At 44.0% G+C, this 11,102-nt stretch overlaps 1 protein-coding gene across 1 annotated transcript in view; it reads left to right on the top strand.

The window, feature by feature from the left end:
* The first annotated feature begins 7,309 nt into the window (after positions 1 to 7,309).
* COL17A1 (collagen, type XVII, alpha 1) overlaps positions 7,310 to 11,102 on the top strand; it is a 45,182-nt gene continuing 41,389 nt past the window's right edge. The window contains exon 1 of the mRNA XM_012661771.1: positions 7,310 to 7,436. The gene's annotated coding sequence lies outside the window, so the exon portion shown is untranslated. The remainder of the gene's footprint in view (positions 7,437 to 11,102) is intronic.

Raw genomic sequence — 11,102 nt, 5'->3', positions numbered from 1 at the left:
TAAATGTACAAACAATTATAGATCCAAACAATGGAATGTTACTCAGCAATAAAGAGAGACAAACTAATGATGTTTTACAACAACATGAATGAATCTCCCATGCTGAGTCAAAAAAGCCAGACCCAAAAGGTTACATATTGTTCGATTCCATTTATGTGACATTCTGGACAAGGCAAAACTATAGGGATAGAAAACAGATCAGAAGTTGCCAGGGGCTAGAGATGGGGGTGGATCACAGTGGAGCACCAGGGCATTTCGGGGTGTAGTGGGACTGTTCTATAGCTTGAATATGGTGGTGGTTATGTGACTACATGCATCTGTCAAAACGCATAGAATACTAAAAAGAATGAATTTTACTGGATGTAAATTATCTGATTTGCACCTGATTCTGGCAAATTGCTAAAACACCGGGGTCCTCAAAACGCAAGTTGGGAACCACTGGCATTACAATTGTTCACAAACTTTTAGAGATGTGTTATAATTAGTGGGATGTTGAGTCAATGAGTATGTCAGGCCCTGAGACCTGATTCTCAGCGTGAGTCTATGTACCACAGGAAATGTACCCGTGAGGAAAATTGTGGCAACCACAAAGCAGACAATAGGGTGCGGTCTTCATGCTAATGAAGATAGTCCTTGTGTGGACATGTTTTCTGAAAACCAAGCCCATCTCCTGAATCATGGCCTACAGCACAAATGAATGCTCATCACCTGACGCATGCTTTTCAGCTTTTTGGCCTAAAAGCCATGAAAATCCAGCAATGAATCCATCTGTCAGGCGGCTTCCTGCTGTTTTGTTGAATTGTTTTTCCTAGCTCCCCAAAAGGGATCAAACCTAACACAAATTTCAATCCACTGGTCTATTTACATAAAATCACTCCCTTTTGAGAGCGTATGTTTTTCTGTGAGCAGCACTGAATGCACGTTTCCTCTGCTGGACGTTTCTGACATCCCTCCCCTGTCATTTCTGAGCAAATAAAGTGCGGTCGAGCTGGCTTACCCCGGCTCTTGGACAGCCTTCCCCCTGCCAGGGGAGACAGGTGAATATTGCCAAGCACGAGACTAGAAATGACTTCCCACCCTGGCAAGAGGATTTTCATTCTTCCACTGACTGGCGGAATCTTTGAGATATTTTTTCTCGGATTGCGAAAGGTGTCTTCATCTGTTTTGTGCTGCTGTGACAGAATCCCAGAAACTAGGGAATTTGTAAAGAAAAGAAATTTATTTGGCTTATGATTCTGGAGGCTGGGAAGTCCAAGACTGAAGGGCTGACATCTGGCTGGCATCCGTCTTGCTGTGTCATAACATGGCAGAAGGCATTACTTGGGAGAGAGACAGAGAGAGAGAGAGAGAGAGAGAGAGAGAGAGAGGAGCCGAATTCATCCTTTTCACACAAAACCCATTCCCATGATAACAACCCACTCCCACGATAATGGCATTAATCCATTCATGAGGGCAGAGGCTTCATGACCTGATCCCCTCTTAAAGGTCCCACCTGTCCATGCTGTTGCGTTGGGAATAAAGTTTCCAGCACATGAACTACTTTCGAGGACACTTTCAAACCAAAGCAAAAGGGGAGCAACTGCTAAGGCTGATGCTTCTTTGGCTCATTATTGTCTTTTGATAAAACTAATTTATAAATGTTAAATTATTAGAAATGAGTTACAGATAATTTAGTAGGGCATGTGTTAGAAATAACGTACAGTGGTTTAAAACTAATTAAACATATCACTCACAGGGGATATTAATATTATCCTATAGTCTTAACATCTGAATTCTTCAAGATGGAAAACTAAATCCTTTTTTTAAAACCTCCCATTCATAATGCGTTAGGTGGTGAATGCAGGACAAAATGGTGGCAGGGAAGAGTCCAATCCAAAGGGCATAATCTTGTCGTTGTCGTTTTCATATCCTCCTCCAGAATGTAAGCTCTAACACGTGGACTCTTGAGAAAAGTAACTTGGCAGGGAAGGGGAGGGAAATCGCTGTGGTCAGTGGACAGCCTAGAAAAGTCTCAGCATCATCCTAGCGTGCAGTCTCTCTCACCCTAATAGCAACCACTAAACGAGTGTCTCCGTCCAGCCTCGCTGATCTCACCCCATTCAGTTCCTTCTGCTTTTTCTTCTTGTCTTGCTCAAGTGCATGCTCTTCACTAAGCTATTACCAGAGCATCCTCATCAGTCTCACTTTCTCGTCCCTTTCTGTTCTGCTCCACTGTCTACATTGTCACCAAATTAATCCTCATTCAATGCAGCCAAACATCTGACGACTCCTCCTCCCCCTCAGGATGACGTGGACACTCCTCAGATGGGCACTTCAGACTCCCCACAATCACACTGGCGCAGCCTGGTCTTCCAGCCTCACCTGTCTTCTCTCCTGCCTCGCACCTGTCCCACCCACTCCTTTTTTTTTTTTTTTGAGACAGAGTCTCACTCTGTTGCCCAGGCTAGAGTGCCATGGTGTCAGCCTAGCTCACAGCAACCTCAAACTCCTGGGCTCAAGCGATCCTCCTGCCTCAGCCTCCCGAGTAGCTGGGACTACAGGCACGCGCCACCATGCCCGGCTAATTTTTTCTCTATATGTATTTTTAGTTGTCCAGCTAATTTCTTTCTATTTTTAGTAGAGATGGGGTCTCGCTCTTGCTCAGGCTGGTCTCAAACTCCTGACCTTGAGCGATCCACCCACCTCGGCCTCTCAGAGTGCTAGGATTACAGGCAGGAGCCACTGTGCCCGGCCTGTCCCACCACTCTTCACCGAGCCTCGCTCCTTCCTGTGTCTGTGCCTCTCACGCTGAACTTGAAATTGCATCCCCACCCTCGGCTCCTTACTGCCAGCTGTCCTTTAAGGTTCAAATGGCACTGCTTTCAGGAGGCACTGGCCGATGCCTCCAGTTGGGAGTGGATTTCCATATTTCCATAGTTCTTAACTCTTTGATGGTTGACATTCTCCCTGTGTGGTCATTATTTGTATAGTTGGTGAATATATCCATACATCTTTTTTTTTACATTGTAAATTCCTTGAAGGCAGGTTTTACATCTCACCCTCAATTGTATCTATACACTCAGTGCTCATGGTGGATGCTCAATAGGTAGTGGTTTACTCACTCAGCAACACGTGTGGATTTTGAATGGATAAATCAATGAATAGATCTGAAGTTGGGAATGGAAGAAAGGAAACTGGGTTCTTTGTCATTATAATAAAGGCAGCAAGTAGCACAACTGGGGACAACTCAAGAAGCATTATAGACAGGAAGAGCAGGTGGAGACCTGAAGCCGGCAGGTGAAGGGCAGGAACTGGTACACTCTCAGCTGCATCCTTCCAAAAGCCGACCTGCTGCACGAACAGTGACATAGGCTGTTGCCATAATTGTTTACAGGGAAGCCTTATGATCCAGAAGCACATGCAGAAATATGGCCTTCTAGTCTTAGAACAGTAGTAGCAAACTGTAACAAATAATTATTGTATTATTTTTATTTTAATATGTAGTTATGTCCAACAAAAGAGCTGAATCAACAATTGTAGATACTGGAATTATCTCACTAAATATAAAATTATTTTCTCTCACCTCCTTCTCAGGGAACTCCACTTCTCATTGCCTGTTAGGAATGGAGGGCAAATGTGTCCCAAAGCTTTAGAATCCCTGGATGAAAACATAAGCACATCATAACACTGCCATGTGATGCTGTTCTATGAGAGTCACAGAATAGGTAGAAATCCACCTACAGGGTGTACAGCCCTTTAAACCAAACACACAAAGAAAATCTGCATTAACAAAGATGAATGAGGTAGTGAACCATCACTGACAAAGGCACTCAACCTGGCCACCAAAAACTGGATTTACAAATCACTTTTCAGAAACGCATCAGCCACATAAAGCAGAAGCCACCTGTCCTCACATTGCTCACGAATGATGGTGCGTCCAGTCACTTGGTGCCCATGTGAGCCACACATGAACAGACGTCCTTTCTCCCCAACCCAGTGAAAAGTCAGTGGATAACTTTGGAAGTATGACTATTTTCCCGGTTGCCTTTTAAGGAACTTTTATTTCTAGTCAATCAAAAACTGATTAATGTGACTCATTAACGTAGCCCCGAATGCAGTGAGGAAGAGAGAAACACCTTTCCGGTGTCTTAGTCACTTCTATTTCCTAAAGCTGACTCTTTGCTTCGTTTTGGCAAGAATTTTGTTGTTTTCTGGTTAATTTAAAACATTTAAAAGACAACTCCCTTAGTACCAGGCATATGGTAGAAACTTAAAACATGAATGTTGAACGAACGTAAGGTTTCTTTCACTCCATGTACCAATGTAAGTACCAATTAAGTCTTATTCACGGTTTTGCCAAGGACAATAAACTATGAACCTTGAGTAACTGGAATGTGAGTACTTGAATTCTTTTAATTTTCTTCTCCCTTAAAGTGTCTAGTATAGTATTCTGCGAACAGTACTCAGACATCCACATGCGAATATGCTGGAACATGCACACACACACAGGCTTATAGCTATTCAGTTAGCTTAGTGGATTCTCGATCAATTAACTTTGGGGTTTATCTATCATGGGTCTGCAGTCTCCATTGTACCTGGAGAATACCAATCTGATTGTAGGAAGCCAAGGGGAGGATTCTGATGGCTGCTTGGAATGTTTGGTTTTATATAGCAGTTACAGCTGAATAATTGATTGGTCTATTGTTGCCAAGTCCGCTAGACAGATTTCTATTTAAAATCATCAATAAGTTATTCCAACGCCATAGTGCTGTCGACTGAAAACATCCCCACTGCTCAGATGGTTTTGGTTTTTATTTAAGTTGTCACTTGCCCTCAGCTTGATCTTTTTTTTTTTTTTTTTTTTTTGAGACAAGAGTCTCACTATGTTGCCCGGGCTAGAGTGGCATCATCCTAGCTCACAGCAACCTCAAACTCCTGGGCTCAAGCGATCCTCCTGCCTCAGCCTCCCAAGTAGCTGGGACTACAGGCATGCGCCACCATGCCCGGCTAATTTTTTCTATATATTTTTAGCTGTCCAATTAATTTCTTTCTATTTTTGGTAGAGACGGGGTCTCGCTCTTGCTCAGGCTGATCTCGAACTCCTGAGCTCAGAACGATCCGCCTGCCTCGGCCTCCCAGAGTGCTAGGATTACAGGCGTGAGCCACCGCGCCCGGCCCCACAGCCTTCTGAAGACTCTTTCCCAGAACAGTCTCGATCCCTCCCGCCACCTGTGTGATCTCCATTCAACTTTCACCTATTCGCTTCCACGTCACTTTCTTAGCAGGACTTTCCCTAACAGCCCTCCCCAAGACTATGTCTGCTCTTATGCTCACTCATGGTATCCAATACTCATTCTTTATAATAGTTATTGCATCTTTAATTATATATTTGCACATAACTGTTTGTTATGGACTGAATTGCGTCCCTCCAAAATTCACATGTGAAGCTCTAACACCCAGTACTTCAGAAGGTGACTGTATTTGGAGATAGGGCCTTCAAAGAAGTAATTAAGTTAAGTTAAAACGAGGCCTTTGGGGTGGGCCCTAATCCAATCTGATTGGTGTCCTTATTAGAAGAGGAGATTAGGACAGAGAGAGAGAGACACCAAGAATGTGCATGCACAAAGAAAGGCCATATAAGGGCCCAGGACAGCAAGAAGGTGGCATTTTCAAGCCAAGGAGAGGGGCTTTAGGAGAAATCAGACCTGTTGATGCCTTGATCTTGGACTTCCAGCCTCCAGACCTGTGACACAATGAATTTCTGTTGTTTAAGCCATCCAGTCTATGGTATTTTGCTATGGCAGCCCTAGCCAACTAACACACTGTTTAAGGCCTGTCTTCCTCCACTGGACTGTGAACTCTGTAAGGATAGGGAATACGTCTACATTTCACCACTGAACTCTCAGCACATAGTTCAATGTCTACCTCCAAGCAGGAGCCAATATATTTCTGTTTAATTCATGAATGAATGAATGGCACAGGGATATGTCAATTTTATGCTGAAAGCTCTGTATCTTCTGTGTTCTTCAATGTTCTCCTATGTCATTGACCACAGGCATGTTGAGCAAGTACTTATTTCTGGAAGGCAAGAACATCCTAGAAAGCAAGTGTCAAATGCTAGATCACTGAAAGCATTCTAAAACATGTTATTCTGGCACAGAATATGAGCAGTTTAGGGGCAAGAGCCCCGCAGACGGATCTCAGCAGTCTGCCATCCCTCCATGGGGTGTGAGTGTCCACAGGAGCAGGGTGCAGACACGCATTAGCGCTGCGCATGCACAGCTCCTTCCAGGATCCGAGGATGACACCTCAGACCTGGGAAAGGGTCCCGGGAATGCGCTATGGGCCCAAAGGAGCACCTGCACCAGTTCCAGCTTCAGACTCCCATTTTACCAACACCAAAAATATGAAGGTAGTCTTTGGGGGTCCTGGAAAACCAGACGCTGTCAGGTATTCATGAAAACTACCTAGATTGGTGCAAATTGACCGTGTAGGAAAACGTAAAGTCCCCCTGGGATGTACTTGGAATTACAGGGCATCTGGGAGCCCATGTATGTCCTTAGGTGCATGGTGACTTATGTGGTCGCATGCTTTGAAGGACAAAAAGGTCCTTACCCCTCCCCAACAGCATCCCTCTCCATTATTAGGTGGGTAAATGCCTAAAATCCCATCACTAACATGTCACTCTTTTAGGTCGGCATCACTATATCCGGTTACCTCTTTTTAAAAATGAATCCCTACTCTACCAATCGCTCAGCATTTTCAGTCATTAACAACACATTATGAATTAATTAAACAATTGTTTTCTCTAGATGGACTTGACCTGGCTTGAGTCAGAATGGGGGAAAGAAGACAGAGGCATATCCAGGGGAAACAGGTCTTGAATATATACAAGTCCTGCCAACATCACAGGTTTTCTAGGGCTCAGGCACTCTGACCACAGGTCCTCACGTGTGTGCCCCGTGAGTCATGCATACTGAGATTCCAGTATCCTGTGGCACCGAGGAAGGGGAACACCAAGTCGTGGCAGTTCTCCAGCTGTAGGTGATAGCAGTAATACAAGGGACTTTCCTTTATGCTGGCCCTTTCTTCCCTTTCTCGTGGGTCTGTAAGTGGTTAATCTACCTAAGCTGGTAGGAACAGCTTTCCACCTTCTTGTAAAGTTTGATTCCTGGAGGCAGATTTTTTTTTTTAATCCAGCAAGTGTCAGATAATTGGAAGGGTGGGGTAAGGCTGTAAACCACGACACACCTTTGTCAGAACTTGTTTGGAAGCACAGAGCTGCAAGAAACAAGGTGGAGAGAAGAAGTGAACATTTTTGAAAGATCACTCAGCTTTAACACACCTTGGCTGGGTCTGGATAAAAAAAGTGGGCACTGCAAATTCTAGAAGAAGGCGTCAGGGGAAGAGAGACGGGGGATTTATTGAAAGTTGTTTCCTTCAAAATCCCAAGCCAGGTAAGTAATAAGAAGACTGACCTTTCTCCCCCCTTCTGAAACTTTGATTTAAGGTTTGCCATTTAGAAATTAAATGTGTATTAGAGAAAAGAAGATGAAGTTCTTTAGTTTCTGTGTTCTGGTTGAAGTGATTAATTGGCTATAAACGGTGACTTTGGTAGATGCTTTCTGCTTAGGGTAGGTCTTTTAAAGGAAACAAGAAGGCTCATGAACAAGAAGGAGGAGGAGACCAGTTAAGATACACAGAGCTCTAGTGGCAAGATTTTTCTGTATATTTTCAGTATTGTAAAATGACTTGTATTAAGTTGTTTTATTTAGAATATGATAAGGGCTTATAACTCCTTCTCTCTCCACCTCAATTTTCCCTCCTCTATCTCTCTCTCCCTACCGGACAGAAGAGAACAGCTCAGAGGTGAAGTTAAATGTAGGGAGAGGGGGTCTTCTGGAGAGCCTGTGCTGCCCAGGCCTCTCTGCTTAAACTCAGGGTCCGGGCAAACATTGCTGTTTATCCTGCTGTAAAATTGTTCCTGCCCCTAATCTAAAGTGAAGTGAAATCTTTGAAATGGTCTAATCAATCCAGGAATTTCCTAGAGTCAAACTTGGAGGAAGACAAAAAAGAAAGGAAATTTTCTTCAGGGTATATACTCTTACTGGCCAACTGTGGCCCCATCTCCCCCCAAAAAATCACTTTGAGGTGAGAATTACCAGTTTACGGACCACGTTAACTGCTAACTGACAAATTATCACTTTACTTTTTGAAGTGAAGGCAAAACCTCTGGCAAATTACTTCTTCTGAGAGGCAGCTGATCAGTAGTCTAACAGTCGGATTTGTTCTGTCCATAAAACGGAGTGAGATTTTTCAAAGGTATTCGTTTGAAAAGCAGAATTGTTTCTTCTCACGTCTGTATTTCTGTCTTAGCGCCAAGGCGGAGATCTAAGTCAGAACTAACCTAAAACAGATGCCTGGCCCTGACGATGCCTTGCAGAGAATCAGAGGGGGCCTGCTTTACTCTTAGGCCCCGCAAAACACCCGCACGAACCTGAGCAGTGTTTACAGGGGGGCCGTTAAAGGGAACAGTCCTGCTTCAAACTTGCGCAGCAACTGCTTAGACTGGTGAACCTGATCAGACCTGAGAACTAAGCACATTCTTAGATGCTGACTGACCAAAAGAAGGCTGCGTTTACCTCGTTTGTTTCATCTGCCGTTATTAACGGTGGCAGGACCCAGCGGTAAACAAGCCGCCGCATGATCACGAAGCTGGTGCCCCCCTGCTCCCAATCATGAAAGCAGAGGGTGCCAAATATTTCGAGCGGCAACCCCTTCCTTGGGTTTTTGGGGGGCCGGGGCTTTTGCCCGTTCACCCCCGGGGCCTTGGTTTTTTTGGTTTTCAACTTTTTTTTTTGGCCTTTTTTTTTCTTCGGTTCAGGGGCCGTTGGTTGTTTTTTTCTTGTTTTGGCATTTTTTTTTTTTTTTTTTTTTCAATTTTAAGGATTCCGGGGTTTGGGTTATTCAAGGTTTTAAAATTCTTTGTGTTTCTTTACCGGGTTTTGGGACCTTTTTTTTTTAAATTTAAAAATAGAGAGAAAAACACTTAGCTTCTTCATTCTCTTTGTTGTATCAAGAACGAAGTGTTTCATGTGTCATTAGAATAGGATAAGGTCAACGTGATGATTTATTGTCACTAACAGTGACTTGTCCTTGTTTGTGTGTGTGTTAGACTGCATCATCATCTGAAGAGTTTTAGGCGGATTTGACATCATTTAAATAAAGTAGAAAGGGAAAAAATCATAAAAGTAGAGAAATGATTTTATACTGTGTCTTCTTGCATGAGAAAATGACGTGGGATCATTTTTACATCTTCAAGAGTATTAGCTATGAAGTAACCACGAAGCAGCGCTGTAGATCTATGGATGGAGATGTGTATAATTTTGGAATTGGGAACTTGGATGATCTGCTCATCCTTAGCTCTAGTAAAGTGGCCCAAATGTCCAAGAAGTTAGAAATTATACTCTTTGACAGTGCTTTCAGTAAGTAGTGTTTCTGGAGGACGAGTGCCCTGGTGAGTACTGCTAGGGGAGGCAGGCTTGGGCACGTACCTGGGCAGGAAACTCTCCTTTCCCTAATGCTACACTTCTAAAAACTATCAACACTTAACATGTTTAAAAAAGAAGTCCTGTGAGAATGCCACAGGTCTCATGGGATGATCCTAGTCTAGTCTCTATGTAATAACTCACTTATAGAAAGTTTCCTCTTACATTTGGCTTAAAGGACTCCATCTCCCAACACACCCCTGACACCTCACTCGGACCATCAGCCTGGCAGAGAATTCTGTATAGCCGTGGGACACACAGCCATTTGAGTGGCTTCAGGCTGAGACAGAGGCATCTACCTGTACCTACCTAGAGCAGGTTCTAGGCACAGGGTACCTTCCAATAAGGAGCTCCCAGCCCCTGAAGGAGGGCATCTGATTTCTTAGTAGGACATCGCTTCATGTCCTCTGGAAATCGGGGAACCCTTGGATCTTTGCTGCAGAAATCAAGGTTTTGTTATTAGGATTTAGGGAAAAGATCGGGGGCCTAGAAATGCCTGTTATTTTTCTGCATACAGAAGGAACAGGCAAAACTTGCCAGGTTTGCTGCCTGGAGACTGAACTCAGCAAACCAAGCTATCATCTGTCCGCCTAAATGCTACAGGTGCTACAGCCAATCCCAAACGTATAGCTGCTGGCAGCAACTTTCATTCAAGGATCAAAATAAGTAATAACTTGTGGGAAGTAAGTTTCCATGGATTGTTATAAACAGTTCCTTCCAGGATAATATTTTATATCAATTCAGGTGCCATCCTAGAGAGTTAGTCACCTCCCCACGGGCAGCGAGGTGCATTTAAATGTTTCATCTCCCCAAATGCCTCCTGGCCCACAGCTAATGAGCACCTAAAAAAACAAAGTTTAAAGGGGCTTCTGAGGCACCAAAGGCAATTAACACTTAACACAGGATTTCAAAGACGGTGTCAGCTACATGTGGCTTCGCATGATACAAGCCGTACAAGTCGTAGCTGGAATGCAGACATAGTCACAGGCCGGGCTTGGCCTTCTGATGAGGCTGGACTCCCCTGCTATGCTGTTTATGGAGCCCTCCTCTGAGTTCCAGGAAACACACCTATAAAGATATCCTGTGGCTTCTCAGATCCAGCTAGGATTTTTTCCATGATGCCTCATTCGTTGCCCAGAGCTGCGTTTAAGAAACACCGATGAGCAAGAGGTTGGCACATTTGACCAGGCCCTGAAGCTAAGTGCGCCCCGTCCCAGCTAATTCCACCAAGTAGTTGATCTACTGGTCCCACGTGGTCTTGGTTTTCAGCGGGGAAGTCACCCAGAGCCACATTACGACTTTCATGAGCCCTAGAAACTTTTGCCTTGGCAGGTCCCTTCCTCCAGAAAAAAACTTTTTAGAATGATATTTTACAACTGCATTGGTATAAAGAAGTATGTAATCCAGGTTAGATTATGTTTGTTTTTCCTTCTGACTTTAAAAGAAATTAAAATATTTTTATGGACCCCCAAAAGTGCTGTGGGTCTAGGCACCAGCCCCAGTGTGCCTGGTGGATAAGTCGACCCTGAAGTCACCAGGCAGGCGAACACCGGAAGGCAAGATCTGCAAGCCAGG

The sequence above is a fragment of the Propithecus coquereli genome, unplaced genomic scaffold (genome assembly GCF_000956105.1).
Source record: "Propithecus coquereli isolate 6110/MARCELLA unplaced genomic scaffold, Pcoq_1.0 Scaffold73, whole genome shotgun sequence".
Lineage (NCBI taxonomy): Eukaryota > Metazoa > Chordata > Mammalia > Primates > Indriidae > Propithecus > Propithecus coquereli.
The sequence above is the reverse complement of the archived record's forward strand: the minus strand, read 5'-3'. Positions and strand labels throughout refer to the sequence as shown.